At 35.9% G+C, this 19,939-nt stretch overlaps 1 protein-coding gene across 11 annotated transcripts in view; it reads left to right on the top strand.

Moving 5' to 3' along the window:
• BMPR1B (bone morphogenetic protein receptor type 1B) overlaps positions 1-19,939 on the top strand; it is a 377,788-nt gene that overhangs the window by 88,902 nt on the left and 268,947 nt on the right. For 2 of the 11 annotated variants that reach the window (XM_070262223.1, XM_070262227.1), the window contains exon 1: positions 16,064-16,180. The exons of 7 other annotated variants lie outside the window; for them this stretch is intronic. The gene's annotated coding sequence lies outside the window, so the exon portion shown is untranslated. Of the gene's footprint in view, positions 1-16,014; positions 16,181-16,457; positions 16,540-19,939 lie in introns of those variants that run through there. 2 more of the 11 variants (XM_070262221.1, XM_070262225.1) reach the window with 2 other exon arrangements.

Raw genomic sequence — 19,939 nt, 5'->3', positions numbered from 1 at the left:
ATCCACCTGTTTCCACACACTCATGAGGCCTCCTTGCTTTCTAAGTTTAAGGATTCTCCCTTCTGCCCCGAAACAATATGATTGAATAAGAATTCAATCATATTCTCTCTGTTTCCTCTCACTCTCCCCCTCTCTTGTTCATCTCTGCTAACGCCTTCTTTATAAACTCTTTCCCCTTAGCAAAACCCTTCCCTGACCCAGTGTCAACCTCTAAGTACTGCTATAACTCTCCCTCTGGAAAGAAGTAGTCTGTGTTCCTGACCACCCATTCATTGTTTACTTCATGGAAGTAGCTGGAATTGCTTTCATCAGGTTGCTAATGACCATTGATTTGCCAAATCCCATAGACACTTGTTTCAGGCCCTGGCATATCCCCTCTATCCAGTGGTGCCACATATTGAGCACACAATAAATATTAATTAAATGAATGACATTTTTCACTTCTATTATCTTCTCATTTTATTTATATGACTTCCCCTTCTCTAGGCTCTTTTACTGGCTCTTAAATGTCTATGTTCCCTAAGGCTCTGAGAGACCACTTTGTGTCTCACTCTGGCCTTCTCTGGATCGACACCCCATTCACAAACGTGCCTCCAGATATACAGCAGGTCACTCACCTGAAGTCTCAATCCTTATTAAGGCTTTGATCTTTTTGCATGTTCCGTAGATACCTCAAACTCAGTGTGTCCAATTTTGAACTCATAATCAATCCCATAAAATGTAGTCCTTTTACGTTATTACCTGTAAGGGACATCCCTGTAAGTGACATCACCAGACACGCAAACACCGAACCATACATCTGGGAACAACTCTCTTGCTGCCTCTTAGTTTTGAGCCTTCGTCTTCTCTTTATTCTTACATCATAGGGCCTTGGCTGAATGCCATCTCCATTTTCACCTGGAATGGCCTTAGTTAGGTCTCCCTACCTGCCTCTCTAGCTTTCGCTATCTATGTTTCGTAATTTTTTTCTTGTCTTTTTTAATTTTTTTTTTAGCCTAAAGAAAACTTTTTAGAATTTCACCAGGATGCGTAAGATTTTTTTTTTTTTTTTTAATATTTGCTTGTGATCTCTTGGGAAAACAGAATTTTTCAGAACCTTCAAGAAGTGATTGACGCATTGCTGAATACATGTTTATGGTTTAAATATAATATTGTATTTTTGAAGATTAGTTTTAGATGCAAATTAAGATCATAATGTACTTATCAATAAAAAAGAGGGCTGCCCACTGTCATTGGCTTTGGGCGTGAGGAGATTAATGGGATAACAGTTCCTTGAAAGGGGCCACGAAGTGCCCTTTGTTTCCAATGTTGAAGGATAGGTGTGACTTTACCAGTTGTATTTGAGGGAAAGGCCGTTCTAGGCAGAGGGAAGACAAAAGCCAATGCTTAATGCCATGAAAAAAGCAGGGTGGAAATACTCTTGGAACATGAAAATAAATGTTTTGAATTTATGTAAATGAATTTGACTCATTAATCAAAAGTATTGTATAAGAAGATGAGTATATATATTCAACTGGTCACTTCAATTTATTTAGACAAATATTTCATCTCAGATTCCCGATTTGGTAGACTAGACTTGATGGATTGAATGCCACACTTTAATTTTGTCTGTAACTCCTGAATTCTCATCTGCTTATTTACCTAGTAGTCTGAGTCTCCTTGGAGTCATTATTAAAAGTTAAATGTTAGAGCTCTCTGAGGACAGGGCTAAACGTCAAGAGCTGTATCTTAAATTTCTCTAAAATCTCTTTTTTTTAAAAAAAAGCTGTAGTTTGTCTAACAGTTTCTTAGTATCTTATACACACATATACACACACCTATAAAGGAGGAATGATAATTTGTATTTCTATTTGCTAGATAACTTGTGAATCTAATTTTACTCTTTCTTTAATGTAAAAGATAAACCTCCATAGCTTTTCTTTTAAAGTCTAGAAACATTATTCATATATTGTATGAAAACAATTTTACGCTTTTTTTTCTTCAGACCTTTTTCCTTTATATTACTAAGCACCAGAAGAAAGTCACATTTTTCCTGTGATGCCAAAATTTCTTCCAGATCACATGCTGAAGTACCCTTTCCTTTTTCCTTTGAGGCCCTTCTTAGATGATCAAATGTAGACTTTTAAGTATATATGGCCAGCTCTTTAATCTGAGCAACTTTGTCTAAATTTATACTATTCAGATAGCATGTATCTTCGATATTCAGCTTTGCATATGGGCTGTACTTTAACCAGGTAATATTTATTTTTCTTCTTCTTTCAGATTTGCCTGAAATTAGAGGTGTGTTCCATCTATATTGTATGGGTTCAAAAGACCTGCTTGGTTTTGAAATACTCACTCCTATTCAATATAAAATAAAATGTGACTGTGTTTCTCTAAGTTTGTGTACTTTTCCTAATTGGTAACATTTTAATTTGTTATTTTCCTTGAGATCACGTAAGCATTTCTTTTAAAAATTTAGTTTTGATAAAATGGTTCATGTTTTATACACGCTTGGCCTTTATTTGTGTAAAGAAGTGAAGCTGAATGATTGTAAAGAGCAGCAGCACCACTTTCCCCATGAGATCTGGGCAGTATTTGTGTAAGCGTAACAAATATCCTTCAGAGTGGATGAATTATTACTAGTACTTTCAAGGTGATATTTAGCAAGACTTGTAAATGTAAATTTACAAAAAGCCTTGTAAATGTAAAAAGTTACATTACTTATGGAAGAAGTTGCAGAGAAATTTAGATTTTAAGGAAAAGAAATTTATCTTGTTGTCCTAAACAGCGTTTTAAAACTCCCATTTTTATAAATTCTGACTAGTCTTAACTTAATTTTGCTTTTGAACCTTTGGATAAAAACTCATGTACATGGGTTCCTGCAATGTGAACTTAGTGCCATATTTGGGCTTGTTTTTGTGATTTTTCTTTCTCTAAACTTGGAATGCAGTCTTGAAGAATAGGTTTTTGGCTCTCAAGGGCCATCATAGTTCTTAATCACTGTGTCTGTGGAGTGTCTCGCTGATGTAGCTCTCAGTGTATTGACTTCCTCTTCTATTTCCAGCCAAGATTTTTTGAAATGTTTCAACCAAAAAAAACCAACAAACGAAAAACTGCAGTTTTACAATTTGTGGTAGAAAACATCTTTACTTGGTTTATGCTATTTGCTGTGTGATTATGGGATTACTGCTATAGTAGAAACTGTCGACTTCAAGTTATCAGTGTGCCTTTTGGATTAATAGCATCCTTAGCTTTTATTTTTTCTCAGTCCTTTTGCTTGCTTCATTATACCCTTAACGTATATCTTTAAGAATAGAGAATTGGGAAGAAAAAGAAATGACTTAATGTTTCACCGTTCAATGCAACTTTTCTTGAGTATGTGAGAGTAAATTTAAAAGTTTTTATTACAATGAGGCTTTGTGTTATCTGTGGATTTGATATTCTTCTGGCAAAAATTATCCTCTGTTAGCACAGTGAGTTGATAATTGCTCCAACATTATTGAAAGTCTTATATTGGATTCTGACCTTACTCTGGAAGCTTTTTCTCTAAAATTGAGATGATACAGAGAAGGTTAACATGACTCAGAGTTTGGGATTTCCCATGTCAGCGCTGGAAGGTGTCTTGTTGTATGCTCTTGAAGAGCAAGTATGGAGCTGTGGAAATGGCCTTAGACGTGGAGCTGAATAAGCTGAGTTCTCAAGTAGACTCTGTTGTTTCCTATGAGTTTCAGACACTCGTCTGTAAATAATCATTTTTTATTTTTTTTTTGCTGTTAAATGCTGCAAGTACGTTATCTTTTTAAATTTTTATAGTACATGTGAGCTAGGCATCATTATCCCATTTTTACAGATGAGGAAACTAAGCCTTAGAGAAGTTAAACAGCTTGCCTAAGATCACACAGCCAGTAAATACAGAGCTGAAATTCATACCCAGGGACTGTCTGACTCTAAGACCTGCCTCTTCACTGCTCTGCATTCTGCTCCTTGTAAAGTACCATGTGGTTATTGTGAAGATTAAATAAGCAAATGTGTGCGTCCTTTGTAAAGTAAGCTATTAGTCTTGGTATAGTAAAATATGGACATATTTGGACCTTGGAATTGTTAATCCCTTCTGCTATTTTAAAGCTTTACATTTCTTTCATAATTTTGTATATAAATATTTTACACCTTCAGAATTGTTAATATTCTGTCAATGTCATGTTTCTTGATCTATGAAGTACTCATATGTTATTTTTCAAAACCTTTACTAAGAGAGAAGGAACTCTATGATTCCCTCCCATCCTGTATTCCCTGGATTTTTGTTCTGAAAAAGAAATCAGTGGTTTTGCCTTAAAATCGTCTTTAGGACTTTCTGGACTTCAGAATTTAATAATTTATTTTATTATTAACTTGTAATTTCATGCTGAAGAACAAGATCTTTAACATGCCACTATTTTAAAAAATAATACAAGGTAAACATATAAAAAAGGATTGATTGCTTTAGTAAGAATACTGAATAGTCAAAAAATTTCAAACAACTTAGTTTACTACCTATAAACATCAGCTATTTTGAGTGTTGAGCACTACTGAAATACTTTAAGGTCTGCTTTACTTAGTATGCATTGCTGAAATACCCTAAGGTTTGATTCTAGAATGCTTGAAAAATTTTAAATTGCAAGAGGAAAACAAATGAGTGCTTGCTCATGTTGTAACACTTTTCTGTAATTTCCCTCAATTTTTGAGGTTGTCCTCTGGTACCTTTATTCAGGTTAGGAACAGATTTTAAGTACTCTTGATTCCAAGTAATTTGTTTAATTGTCTTAATGCTATCTTTATAATGATTTTAAGCTGTGGCGCTCTGTGTGCAAGGGCCCGGGGCTGGATAATTGACAGCCAAGCGGTGAGGTCTGCTTTCTCTTACTGGCCTCTTGGCAGCCTCTGTGACTTCACAAGGGTGTTTTAAAAAAATCGTTTAACCTCTAGTAGCTTTGAAGGCCAAGTTCTCGAGTATGGTTTGGGAATTCAAAAATGATAATTTAAGTAAAACTAAGTGTAAATATTTGTAGACAAAGCCCTCAAGTCTAAACTGTTGTTTAAATACCCTCTAAAAGTATAAAAATGTTTTTCAAAATTATTTTTTAAACCCAGGAGCAATAAAGGATGAAAAGTCCCCATCAATGTCATATGTTTAGGGTTGGTTACAGGTATTTGTTTGAAATATAAATTTTGAAATTCTAGTTTTTGATTAAAGTGAGACTATATGAAATTGTTAACGTTACTTCTCAGATGGGAAATAGAGAAATTTCTCCTTTGTCTTCCATACATAGTATGAATTGATGTCTGCTGGTTTTTGTTATATGTATCTTTTATTAGCGATTTCAGGTGTTTAGCATAGCCCCATGTAAACATACAGCAATAGAAGGTGATTGTTTTGCCCAGACAGTTACTTAAAAATGCTTTCTGTGAGCCTAAAACAGAACTTTGGATGAAGGATATGAGAGATTACTCTCTGCTCCTAAGAAGTTTGGAGTGAAGAAATTTCAGTTTGATACAATTCAAGGGTAATATAAGTCCATACTGGCTTTGAGAGGTTTGTAGGATAAGTCTTCGTTTATTGGGAAACCCAACTGATGAGCTTGTCTCTGGGGTCTCCCAGGACCACCTCACGTGTGCCTAGACTGTATCTAGAAATATCCTATCTGAATTTTGTTTGCCTTATGCCAGACTTCCTGGGTCAGCATTGATCAGTCTTGTATCGGGTGTTCCTGATGACATTCTCTCACCTCTCTCGTCTGTCTGGCCAGAGCTTTATTTGTTCTGTCACCTCAGAGACTCTCCCTTGAATACTGACCACCTTACTAAATGATCCTCAATCTGTTTCTCGTTTTATCTGGGCCACTCTTCTCTGGTTCGCCTGTGTGCCCGAGCTTTTGCTTTCCTCCTCCAAGGACCTTTGTGTAGCTTGGATCTTCTACCTGATCTTTCTGCTCCTCCTGCTTTTCTAAGTCTTGCCCATACTTCAAGGCTATGAAATCTGACTTTGTAACCTCATTTATGTTACTTATTATCTATTCCTTATTGCCTTTAAAAAACATTGTCATAGAAAACACGTAACATAAAATTTACCATCTTAACCATTTTTTTGTACTGTTCAGTGGTGTTAAGTATATTTACATTGTTGTACAACAGATTGTCACAACTTTGTCATCTTTCAAAATTGAAACTCTCTGCTCATTAAAGAACTCCCCATTTCTGCCTCCTCATGGCCTCTGGTGACCACCATTCTACTTTCTGTTTCTGTGAGTTTGACTACTTTAGGTCCCTCATATAAGTAGACTCATACAGGATTTGCCTTTTTGTGACTGGCTTATATCACTTTGCATATGTCCTCAGGGTTCGTCCATGTTGTAGCATGAGACCAGCATCTCCGTTTTTAAGGCTGAATAATATTCCACTGTATCTATCCACCACATTTTGTTTATCCATTTATTCATGTGTGGGCGTTAGGGCTGCTTTCACCTTTTGGCTATTGTGAAGAATGCTGCTATGCATATGGCTGTGCAAATGTTTCTTTGAAATCCTGCCTTCAGTTCTTTTGGATATATACCCAGAAGCGGGATTGCTGCATCAAATGGTAATTTTATTTTTCATTTTTTGAGGAACTGCCATACTGTTTTCTATTGTGGCTGTACCATTTTATATCCCCACCAACAGGGTAGAAGGGTTTCAGGTTCTCCACATCATCTCCATCACTTGTTATTTTCTTTTTTTAATAGTAGCCGTCCTAATGAGTATGAGGTGAAATCTCATTGTGGTTTTGATTTGTATTTCCCTGATGATTAGTGATTTTGACTATCTTTTCATATGCTTGTTGGCCATTTATGTATCATCTTTGGAGAAATGTCTATTCAAGTCCTTAACCCATCTTTTAATTGGGTTATTTGTTTTTCTGTTGTTGATACGCAGGAGTTCTTTATATAATCTGGATATTAAACCGTTACCAGATATACAATTTGCAAATATTTTCTCCCGTTCTATAGTTTGCCTTTCCACTCTGTTGATTGTGTCCTTTACTGTGCAGAAGTTTAAGTTTGGTATAGTCTCATTTGTCTGTGTTTGCTTTTGTTGCCTGTGCTTTTGCTGTCATGTCTAAGAATTCATTGCCAAATCCAATGTCATGAAGCTTTCCTCCTATGTTTTCTCCTAGGAATTTTAGTTTGTCTTATATTTAGGTCTTGAGTCCATTTTGAGTTGATTTTTGTGTAAGGTAAGGGTCCAACTTCACCCAGCTTCTTTCACATGTGGATATGCAGTTTTCTCAGCACCATTGCTGAAGAGACTGTCCTTTCCCCATTGAGTGGTCTTGGATCTTTTGTCAAAGATTATTTGACCCCATACGTGAGGGTTTATTTCTGAGCTCTCTGTTCTGTTCTGTTGGTCTATATGTCTGTATTTATGCCTATGCTACACTTTTTAAAAATTATTGTAGTTTTGTGCTATGTTTTGAAATCAGGAAGTGTGAGACCTCTAACTTATTTCTTCTTTTTCGGAATTGTTTGGGCTATTTATATTGCCTTTTACAAGTCAATACCATATGTAGCTATTCATGTTTGTGTTTCCTGGACTTGTTGCAATGTCTGGCACACAATAGTTATTTAGAAAATACTAGTTGAATTACTGCTGCAAGCCACTTTTGCACTGAATTTGTGTGCTTTGGATTTTGGGTGAAGGGCTGCTGATCTTCTCAGATAGTTGTGTCGTACACAACCTATATTCCATCTGTGTTGGAATGAAAGGAATGCAGCTGAGTAGTGAAAACAAATTTTCGCTACAAAATAAGCAGATGAAGGAAACTACAGTGTCAGAATACTTTTCATAATAAAAAACTATGTAATTCTTAGAGATTTTCTCTGAGAATGTAAAGACTCCTTGAAGTAAGAGGATAGAAAGTATTCTGGTACAGTATGAATTAATATGCTTAACCTATTTAAACGAACTTTTCTTTGGTGAATTTTTTTTAAATCAATGATGATCTGAATTCTAAAAAGTAAGAACATAGTGCATTCAAAAGCTTTCCTCCATAAATGATGTAGTTTCAACATTTATTAAAGCCCTGGTGAATGAGAGGAAATAAGAATATTTTATTGCTTTTTGCTATCTGTGAATTCAGTGCCCTAAGCAAGGAAAGTGTTTCATATTTTAAAATATTTCAACAGAGACAGTTAAGTTAATGAATGGACAGATGTTCACTTTTCTTCAAATTGTATACCTGCAGTGCTCCTCTTTGTTAGCTGATAGCACACCTAGATTATCAGTGGTGTAAAGTGGTTTACAGTTCCTGAAACTGAATCAACATTAGTTCCTATGAGATATATACTCTTATGATTGGGCCATAGGAATTTCCATAGGAATTCTCTGGAGACTTCCCTTTTGTCCTAGTGTCTGTCTTTGGGCCATGAGCATTCTGTTCCCAAAGAGTCAGGGCAAATTATCATTTGGGAGTAAGACATGGAGTTTCTCTGGATACTCAGTGCTTATTGTGAGAATTGTCACCCCAGCAGATTGTCCAACCTAAAAAGATGCTGGGGAGCAAAAAGCAAGCAGTCCCCAGCCTGACAGTTTCATTTTATCAGGTCTGCTATTCTTTTGATTTGACTGTTAGAAACCAGAAATTTACCTCTGTACTTTCATGAGTTTAAATTTATAGGAAAATGTCTGGAGGAGTTGGGGCCCCTGATCTAAACCATGTTCTCTCACTCCTCCCAGTTTCAGAGAAGGTTTCCAGTTTCTCACAGTCAAAATTCATTTTTTTGTCTGGATTCATTTTTTTTGGGAGAGGTGGCGAAAAAACATGGTGTCATATGATTTAGATATTTGTGCTTGATTCTAAGACTTTCACAAATTAAATATACTGTTCATGTTCTTTGATAGTCATGAGTCACCAACTCTTTAGAAAAAGAGATTATTATGAGATAGTAGAAAAGAAAGAAAATAATAAATATTTTGTTTTTGCAAATTGTAATATTGGGTGATTGACTCAGAATCAAAGTTCCTGGCGTATATTAGGCACCCAGTATTTATTTATTCAATGAAGAAATAAAATTTTAATGTAAACTACACCTTGAAAATTATCTAATCCACTCCATTAATCATACTGAAGTTAACATTTATCATTGAGTGTTAGGCATTTTCAAAACACCGTGACTTTTTAGAGATGAGGGAATTGAAGCACAGAGGAAGTTTAGTAACTCTTTATCTAAGGCCAAGATGAGACATGTTTGTCAATTTTTTAATTCCTAGTTACTTATCGAACGTCTGGTCTGTACCAGGACTGTGTTTCTGAATGAATTGGTCTTATGTAAGCATTTCAGGCATGGCTGCCTACTGTACGTGTTTCAGTTTGATGCTCTTTGTAGAGTGACGTGACTTATGTTGATTGTGTCATTTATTAATGGTTTTTGTGTGTGATTTGAATGCTTTTAAACTTGTGACAACTTTAAAACACAGGGTTAATAAAAAGTAAATTAACTAATTTCATATTTGGCATAATCTCATATAGATGTGTTTTCAGACTATTAAAATGTTCTATTTTATGAATCCAGATGAGGTCTTTTCTGATTTGGAGTTAAATACAATTGTATTCTAACAAAATTCTATGGTAACTTTGAACTATATATGAAATTCCTTTTTTGTTGCTTTCAGATTGTGGGAGTTTTATTACGTTAAACATGGCAGTCAAGTCTCTTTGTCAATTTAATTCATATATTAATTTGCCTACTATATGATATCATTATAATGAAAAATGTTGTTACAGTCTTATGCTCTACCGTATTTGACCACACAGACATTTTGCTTTTAGTCTTCTTTCTTATTCTGTCTCTCTTGCTTATGTGTTTTAACTGGAAAAAACACATTCCATACCTAATTAAGATCTAATTGTGGCTTATATAAATTGTGGTTTATATATATTTATATAAATGTAGAATAGGGTATTGGTGATGTGAATACTAACAAAGGGCTACGAAAATCTGATTATTTTTCTTACTTTCTATTTTTTAGTAAATATACTTGGTTAGAAAAATGTTATAGATGAAAGTCCAGTTTATATATTTAGCCTCAAAGTCTGTGGCTATCCTTTTAAATAAGTAAAATCTTTACTTTAAATAATATCCTCAAACTACAGGCCTACTTTGACTTCATATTTGCTACTTTTTGGAAAGATTTCAGACAGATTTCATATGGTATCTATAATTCTATTGGACAGAGTAATCTCTTCTCATGTTTACAGGCTAGCAGCTCAAAAGTTAGAACTTTCAGATGCGAAAGAGCAAATATACTTTTTTTTTTTTCCAATTTAATATGCATTACCGTTGGCTCAGCATTTGAGTTGGTAAGAGATCACCCACAGTTTTCTCAAGCCAACAGATTAAAACAAATAGCAACTCAACATTTTTCCCCTTTGTTGACAGGGTGGAATTCAACTTACTCTTTCTTAGATGTGAAAGGAAGGGAAGGTCATTTCATGCTTTATTGATAAAAGTAAGGTCATAGTAATTGTTAAAGAGTTTAGGATGTTTTTTAGGCGTCATTTTTGCTTTTTGACATTCTGACTTTGTGGTATGCTGAAGTCAACAGAAAGATAATATATTTTATACAATGAATGGAATGTACAATTGTTCCTTTAATTATCAGTAAAAACACATAAGATAAGGAAGCTGGTGTAAATCAACATGATAAAGTGCATGTGGATTTGTTATATAATGAGAAAGTAACTTGTGCCTTTCGTTTGAAATGTTGGCTTACACACTTAGTCTGTTCATCAAACATTTACACACTTGGTAATAACCTTTTCCCAAATATGGCTGATATCATCATGATAACATTTTTCAGGTTAATACAAACTAGATTACAAAATTATGCTGTTTTCAAGCAAATCCAATCCATTATACTTTCGGGCTGATAGTTCTAGTTGGCTTCACTCATGTGAGAGGGCAAATGTGAAACAGGTGGTGTGGACATCAGAGGCCCCCCCAAAGAGAGTGCCACGGACCTGGGTGACTGTTCACTGGTAGACTCTTTTCTAACCAGTTTGTCCTTATGTGTAGCTACGTTTTATAGTGTGCTACACTGTTCAGGCAGTGTTACAAATACTTCATATATATAATCAATTTATTCTTTACAACAACTCTGTGGAGACTGTTAAGATTCCCGTTTTATAGATGATAAAACTGAGCACTGGAAGGTTATGAAACCTGCCCAAGATTACACGGCCAGAAAGTGGCAGAGCTGGGATTAAATCACAACCTCGTGATCTTTACTGCTAATAGTACACTAAAAACCTAGAATAGTATCTGAACAATTACCCTGTAGCTGACCCTTGGTTATCATACATCAGCCGACAGCTTCTGCTAAAAACTCACGTTCTTGGCCAAATCCTACTTTTATGTAAAACCCTTTGTTTCACAAATATCTCTTAATTTTTGACCACCTCATTTGCTTTCAGTTAGAAACAAATGTATAAAAATTATTTCTGTGGGAATACCAGAGTAACGACTCTCCTCTAATCTCCACAGTTCTGTCCATGTTTTTAAAGATTTAAGTTATTGTAATGAAAGGTGAAGATAATATTCAATAAGAGAATATAATTTTTACCTTTCGATTAGTGAGTCATCATATTTTTAGTTTTCTTTTAAAAAAATTGTTCTAGAAAATTCTTCATTTCATGTTTCCTGGAATATTTACTCAATATTATAAGATTAATGGCAAATCCTATGAGAGGAAATCACTGCATATTTCTCTGAAAATTAAATATTTAGGAACATGAGTTAAATGCTTGTTGGCGTGCAGAAGTTCACTTTCACAGCATGACTGGTTGTAGAGGCAGGAAATGCTGATCAGAAAGCCTTCAGAGTAGCGTGTGGAGCAGGAGATCCGAAAACCTGCCCACAAGGGCTGTGTTACTTTCAAGTGTGTTACACCTTGTTCTTCTGTATAAACCTTTCTGCTCCTTCTGTAAAAAAAGGTAGTACCACCCACCTGGTGGCAGCCACCTGAATTATAGACGTGGGATCGGGAGGAAGTAAAAAGGCTCTAAAGGCTTTCAAAGCTAAATCTCTCGATTGCCGCCAACTACACCTAAGGTGAGCAAACACCTCTTCAACGTGAGACAAAGTGTTAGATGAAGAAAAAGAACAACGAATGTGAATTAAAGCGCTTGAGGATCTGGAGGTCAGAGAATTTGTAAGTCAATTTAGAAGTGAAATCTTAATGCAACTTGAAAAGAGAATAGAATTTTTCATGGGTGCTTTAGTGAGATTGAGCCAGTTAATTCCCCATAAGAAGAAAATAAGAAAAGATGACAATATGAAAGAGGTGACTTGACACTTGTTCTGTGTGAACATTGCAGGGTGAAGTGGTTCATAATGATAGGAAGATGTGCTTTTATTTTTCTTAGATCTTTTCTAGTAACAAATGGGCCATAAGAAGAATAAAAGTTACACTTCTTAGTGTGTTTGACTTTAATTTGCTACAGTGGACTCTATCAAACTTTTTATACTTTAGGGCCTGGCCCCATGGCCGAGTGGTTAAGTTTGCGTGCTCCGCTACAGTGGCCCAGGGTTTCCCTGGTCCGGATCCTAGGCACGGACATGGCACCACTCGTCAGGCCACATTGAGGTGGCGTCCCACATGCTACAACTAGAAGGACCCACAACTAAGATGTGCAACTATGTACTGGCGGGATTTAGAGAGATAAAGCAGGAAAAAAAAAAAAAAAAGATTGGCAACAGTTGTTAGCTGAGGTGCCAATCTTTAAAAAACAATTTAAAAAAAAACTTTTTATACTTTAAATCTTTACTACATATACTCAATAAGGTTTTCAGAAAGGTACTTATTCCATATTTATAAAAGATTCCATTGCTTGCTTAAAAATGACCATTTTAGAAGGTGACAGCATAATTTTAGGTAAAAAATGAAGAAATGATGCAATTTAGAAGTATTGTTTGTACTGCTTTTTGAGCTATCAATACAACTTAAGTTTTTCCCCTGGGTTAAGTGTTTTGAGGTTAAACTTTCAACATGGTAAAGTCCAGAGCCACTACGTTATGCCATTATACTGAAAAACCCACATTGACTTGGGTATCAGAATCACGGAATTTTCCTCATGGGGAGAGTTCGGTGAGAAAGCAAGCCAGAAACAGTAGGTCTTGATCTGGCTGCTGTCTCTGTCCGAAGGATAGCACGTGGGGCTTGGGGCAGGGCATCAGCAACTTCCAGAGGGAGGAGTTTGGAAAAGGTTTCTCCTGGTTTTTGAGTCTTGCTTGTACTTGTTGGTGGGATCAGAGTTCAATCCCAGGGAATTTACCAGGAGTTGGGATGGGGTCCGAGAACTTGTCAGAGGGGTTGGCTTCAGGGTTGGGATTTCCTGCTAGTCAGTGAACTGGAATAAATCAGAAAATCTGGGAGAACCTCAGCCTATCGACTGTGCCCTCATAATTCTGTTGGGAGAGGGCATGCCGCCAGGCTCCTTTCCCTGGGAGTGAGATTTAGAATTAAAATTTAGACTACAGGATTAATCTCAGTCCCACCCCCCAAGTATGTGTAAGGCTTCCAGCACATTGCTGGGCTTTGTGAAGACAGGCCAGAACAGTGGGAGTTGCTCAGCCTGTAAGATAAAATTTGAACATATTATAAGACAGTGAGATCAAGGAAGGTAGAAACTGAAATGCATATATATTTCTCTAGAGATATCAATTATCAAATTTCATTTTATATATTGTCTAGAAATATAATTAATAGGACAATTAAAACAATATTTTTAATAGTGAAAATAATCCATGCTTATTGTAGGCATAGAAGATAAAAGGAATTCTGTCAGCTCAATGTTAGCATTTAAATATTCCCTTTTCATCTCTCTGTCTCTCTCTGTATTGAAATTGGAATCATATTGTCTTTATTCTTGAATGGTCTTATAAAACGCAATTTTAATGGCTGTACAATCTTCCATTGTATTGTGTCAAATTATATCTCTATAATATATTCCTGAAGTGGAATAACTAGGTCAAAAAATGGAGAACAGTTTTTAAGGTTCTTGAACCATACTGCAAAATTTCTTTCCAGAATGCTCCATGATTTATATCTGTTTCAGGAGTGTATGAGGGGACTGGTTTCACTGAGTATTATTTTTATGAAAATCTTTGCTAATTAGATAGGGGGAGTTTTTTATTCTGTTGTTCTAATATGTTATTCTTTGATCCATTCTGAGGTTCTACTTTCTTTTTTTTAATTTCTGATAGACTTATTCCACTAGACATTTGTATTTTGTCTTCTGGGAGTTTCCTGTTCATGTGTTTGCTAGTTTATCTATTGCAGTTTTAGCTTATTATTATTTTTTTTGAGATCATTATGTAATTAGTATTCTTGATTCTTTGGCTGTCATGTCACATGTTTTTATAGTTTGCTGCTTACCATTCAATTTGAACGAGTTTACTGAAGTATAGAGGCTTCACACTGTATATTCAGGTATGATGAATTTTTCTGTATAATTTCTTCTAGTTCCCAGATTTAGAAAGCCAAAAAATGACCATTGTGATGGTAATAATAGTTAATAGATGGGACATGTACTATACTTCTGGACCTATTCTGTCATCCACTCTTCATAACAATTAGGAAGTAGTTGCTGCTAATAACTTGTTTGCAGATGACAAAACCAAGACAGAGAGAGATTAAGTTACTGTCTGAGATAACCCAGTAAGTAAATGGTAGAACTGGCATTTGGACTGGTCATGTGGCTCCAGATCTGTGCTCTTTACCACTACCTCAACTCCCTGGGAGAACAGAACGGACAAGGGTATTCTTAAAATGACTGAGGTATTAATGGAAAGCATAATGGAAGATGATTTATTTAATACATGAATTTGATTCTCATTTTTCCAATATTCACTGATTTCTTTTTCTGTTGATTGTTCCAGAAGACATTTTTAAAAATTTCCATTATTATAGAATTAGAGCAATATCTTAGGAAAATATTTTGTCTAACCATAGTTCATTATGATTTTCAGTGTCATCAAATCACTGTGTGTATGACAAGACTTAACTAGACGATGAACAATTAGTTTTTAATACAAAGTTTGATAAGTTAAAAAGAACCCTGCACATTGAAAATACTGTAGTTATACCAACCATATGGATTATTCAGATTTCCTAGATTAACTCTGAATTTGAGTAATTATGGATTTGTTTTTTGTGACTTTCATGCAGTGTCTAAGAGAAATGCTTATCACACCAACAAAATAATTTTTTATGGAGCCTCTTGTTATTTAAAGTGGGAAAACAACCAGAAAATCCCTCTAATTTTATTAGTGTTTTTTAACTTTTTTTAAACATGCAAGATGCTTTTGAAGTAAGTATATCTTTGTCATTTAGTGAAAAATAGAATTTTCCTAGCAGGAAAACTGAACGTTGCGTGTCTTTGATTGGTTTCCATTCAAGAACTGGCAGAATCTCAGAGAGTACTTTCTGAATCATGGTTGTTTCTATATATTTAAGGCAGAACAGCTAATTTGGCCTAAATATAAGGAATTAAAATGATATTTTAATCAACTTTTCAAGATAGAAAACTGCTCTTTTTTCTTTCAAAGGCTTGTGGGTGAAAAAGATGCAGCCCAAGAGCTGTGGCAATGAAGGGAGCTGGGTTCAAGTTCTAGGCTTAGGCGAATATTTACCCTCTCTAGGCCTCCTTTCCTTCAGCAGTAAAATAAGCCCATTGATTTCGCCTCAGTGGATGGCTGTGGTCCCTTACAGCTCTAAAAATAATCTTTGTGGAATTGGCTGAGAGCTCCTGGAGGAGTTTACAAGTGAAATGAAAGACTCTTAAGGGTGAGACAGTCTCAACCTGACTGTGCACCTGACCAAATTTGCCAGGCTTTGAAAAATGCTGATTCCCTTCTCTAAAGGATTGTGATTCTGAATTCTAGATTCCAGACTCGGGACTGTATATTTTTAAGAGACTGATTTGTGAACCTAATGGGTAGCCAAGTTTGGAACTACTGGTCTGGAAAAGGCTCCAAGGTTGCTGTCTTTTACTCTTCTCTCTCTCTTGCAGGGCTGGGGAGGAGGACATCTTTCTGTGGACTGTTTGATTTCCGTCTTCCTCAGAGGGGAGTGTGATAGTCATTAGTGTCTTTTCTATTCCAGGAAGCAAGAAGTATTCTATCACCAGGTAAATGTTTTCATATGGGACCACGTACAGCTCTGCTTTATCTTGGAAACAAGAAACATTATTCTCTTAGCAGAGTTTAGCTTGGGGGTGGGGAATAGGAAAGGAGATACGTAAAGGTTTAGCTGGACATTTGCCGATTGCCTTTCCCCTCCGTTATTGTTGTTTGTTAAACTATTTCTCAGGTGCTATGGGAAGTACTCAGCATACGTTGTTTCATTTCATCTCATCAACAACTCTTTAAAGGAGAGGATGTATTATAATCTATTCTTTTTTACAGATGAGGAAAATCAGAAGCAGAGACTTTGTTTACCCGGTGCAGATAACCTGGCTGGAATTGTAGAATAGTGATTTGAATTTAGGTCAGTCTGACTCACAGTATTTTTAAAAGATACAGTGTCTGTGGTTTTCCAATAGTGTTCTTAAGACCTCCTGGAGGATCATGAGAAAGAGGTAAAATGGTTTCTATAAAGAGCATTTATCAGATATCATAATTATAAATGTAGGAATTAGTTTAAAATGTTATCACTGTTCCAGTTTGGGTGGCAATGCAACTTGAATGGATAGCTCTTCACCTTCAGAATTGCTTATAGGTAAGTGCAAAATTGTCACCAGGCAAAATTATGAGACCCAGTGGGCTCTTTTGCTTCTCCTCCTTCTCCTGCCGCTCCTCCAAGTTCCTTGGGTTTTTAGGCAGTACCAGTTCTGAGCACAGGGCTCTTTACACTATATCCCCTTTCTGGCAGCGTCCCATAGAAACATTTAAACCTGGACCTGGAAAAGTAATGGAATTCTAGTTCACCTCCCTTCTTCCCCTGATGAGGCAGCTGTGTTAGCTGGATTCCAGTCCAGAGTTCTTTCTTTCAGAAGATGATTCTGGATCGGAGGTAGCTTTTTGGGACAGAGTATCTGTGAACTCTGAAGACTACATGCCAGAGTTGTCTGTACATTTTCTGGACCGTAACTTCATCAGAGTTTCCAAGGAGTCTGTGTCCAAAAAACAAGACAGAACAGAGAGTTTTTGCATTCCATCACGGTGGCATTCTAGATGGCTTTATCTTACATTTTCTATCTCTGCCACTAATCAGATATTACTGTGATAGCTCATTCTCCAAGGCTTTTTCATTCATTACTAACACACATGCTCATTTGTTTATACCTTTCTTCTATTTTCACAAAGTATTTGAGATTGTTCATGTAAAATATCAAATAACTTGTTAGTAATAATTTGATTTTTATCCAAGGGGAATGCATTTCAAAATGTAATGTATATATATTAATACATTTCATAAGCATTTCATCTAGTATACTTCCTTAAAAGATGGTTTCTAGATGGAGAATTCTTTATTGCAGTTTGGTCAATATATATAAAATATAGAGATTTTGAGGTATAAAATATAGGATGCCTATTTAGCTTGACTTTTTCTTTCTAAATTATATTTGCTTCATTGTTATGATTTTGCCAAGCTTTAATTTGACTGTTTTTCTAATCTAGAGGTTGAAAACTTGAATGCCTTGGGGTTGATAGGAGTAGGGTTGGTTCAGGGCGGGACAATAGGGAGTAGTAGGAACTATAACAGAATAGAAAGTAATCACACTGCTGAAGATTTTACATTCACATTGTAGGAAAAACACTGATAATTTAACAAACATAGGCAGGGGAAGATGTCTCTGACCCCTCTTCTACTTCTTTTGTGGAACTAAAGATATGTCAATAATTTGGATACATTTGCAATTAAACTATTATAAACTAAAGCAATTGATTTTTCAGTTATGCTTTGAGGAGCATGCCATTTTTTGATCCATATCTCTGTTCTTCATTAAGCTGAAAATTCCTGGAGTAGATAGACTCCCCAGAACCTACCGGAGTGTTTGGCACACAGTAGGTGTGTTGAAAACACATTTAGTAGTATAGTCAGTTCCAGTCCCTTGTTATTCCCCAAATCTGTCTACTCCTATGCATCTCCACCGTCAATACCCTGATCTGCTGTCTTTTGCCTAAATCACTGTTGTAACTTATAACCTATGAAAAGATTTTTTCTGGCTCTGGTGTGATCCTTGTCAATCTCCTTTCCACACTGAAGCTAGAGAGATCCTCCAAGGATTCAAAACTAATGATATAATTCCTTCAATTAAAAGCCTTTAATAGATTTCTAATGCTTTTGGGGTAGAATCTTAATTAGCTGCCTATTCATCTAACTTCATATAAAAAACTGACCTGAAGTCAGCTAAATGGAGGATCCACCCAAATCAGATAAGAATTATGACCCCTCTAGGGAGGTATCAGAAATTTTACATAACCTTGTTTAGGTGTTACAGAATTTTTAGACATTAATAAGATAACATCTTATGAAATATCAACTGCAGAGTTAAGGTTCATATTTCCAGATTGTGGCTTGTTAATTGCAAAAATGGCCCCAGTTCTTCCCTTTTTGTTGTTTCTATCTCTGCAATGTGACTTTGCAGTTCTTCCTATTAAGAAGTGGAGTCTGTTTCCCTACCTCTTGAGTCTGTGCTGGCCTTGTGATTTGCTTTAGCTAATAGAATGTGGCAGAAGTAAAGGTATGCCAGTTCCCAGCTTAAGCCTCAAGAGCCCTTGCTTGCTTCTTCTCTCTTTTGGAACCCTGCCACTGCCATGAGAACAAGGACAGAATAGCCTGGTGGAAGGTGAGCAGCCAAGTGGATCACAGCCAAGCTGTTATACTTGAGGCCGGCCATTCCAGACTAGCTACCAGCCAGCTGACCTGAAACATGTAAGAGAGTCCACCTGAGATGAGCAGAGCCAGCTACCCAACCTGCACCTGACCGCACCTGTTTGAATGAGCTCAGTTGAGACCTGAAGGACCTTCCAGCTGACCCATAGGTTCATGAGCAATAATTAATGTTTGGAGGCACAGTTTTAGGGTAGTTTATTTTTGTAGCAATAGCTAATAGGTACACAAATAGTGCCTTTTCCATCCAGTCACTGAAAAGAAGACTCAATAAAAAAGGAGCTAATTAGAAATGTTGCATCTTTATTAGAAAATCATCATTATCGATGTTTAGAAGGGTCTGACAAATGCATCTGCTTATTCCTAAGAATTTGCATAGAATGATGGTGGAGTTTGAACATTTTCCTATTCTGATTTGTTTTTTGACTGGAGCCATTGGAGCTAACATATTTATTACCAGAGAAGAAACTCATAGAAAAGACATTTTGCCAAAATAGCTATCATATCAGTTTTGAATACAGTGTTCAATTTATATAGAAAAAGAACATGACTTTCATTTCTGACATTACAGCATAATAACTATTTTGAAATATCTTTCAGAATTTTTAAAATATAGAATATAAAAAGGGCAATCTAATGTTAAATATGACTTTTAAATGCATTGCTGAGCTAGCAAGGGAAGTCAACAGAGGCCAAAAATAAGAAAACGTGAATCTAGAAAAATAACAGTTTGGATCTGACAGTCTCGTGACCCAACCCTGAAAGTGTGGTGTTCTCAGCAAAAGAGGATGTACTTGGTTCAAAACTTTTCCTACAGAAGGAAGCTTATTAAAAGTTGGGAAAATAAGACAATAGAAATAAGTCCAAATATATCAGCAATCACAATAAATGTAAATGTACTGCAAATGTAATATAATGTTCAAAGGTAAAGATTATCTCACGACATTGAAAAAAATCCAGGGCCGGCCCGGTGGCACAGTGGTTAAGTGCGCACAGATTCTGCTTCAGCAGCCCAGGGTTCGCCAGTTTGGATCCTGAGTGCAGACATGGC

Source organism: Equus caballus, chromosome 3 (assembly GCF_041296265.1).
Source record: "Equus caballus isolate H_3958 breed thoroughbred chromosome 3, TB-T2T, whole genome shotgun sequence".
Taxonomy (NCBI): Eukaryota; Metazoa; Chordata; class Mammalia; order Perissodactyla; family Equidae; genus Equus; species Equus caballus.
The sequence above is the reverse complement of the archived record's forward strand: the minus strand, read 5'-3'. Positions and strand labels throughout refer to the sequence as shown.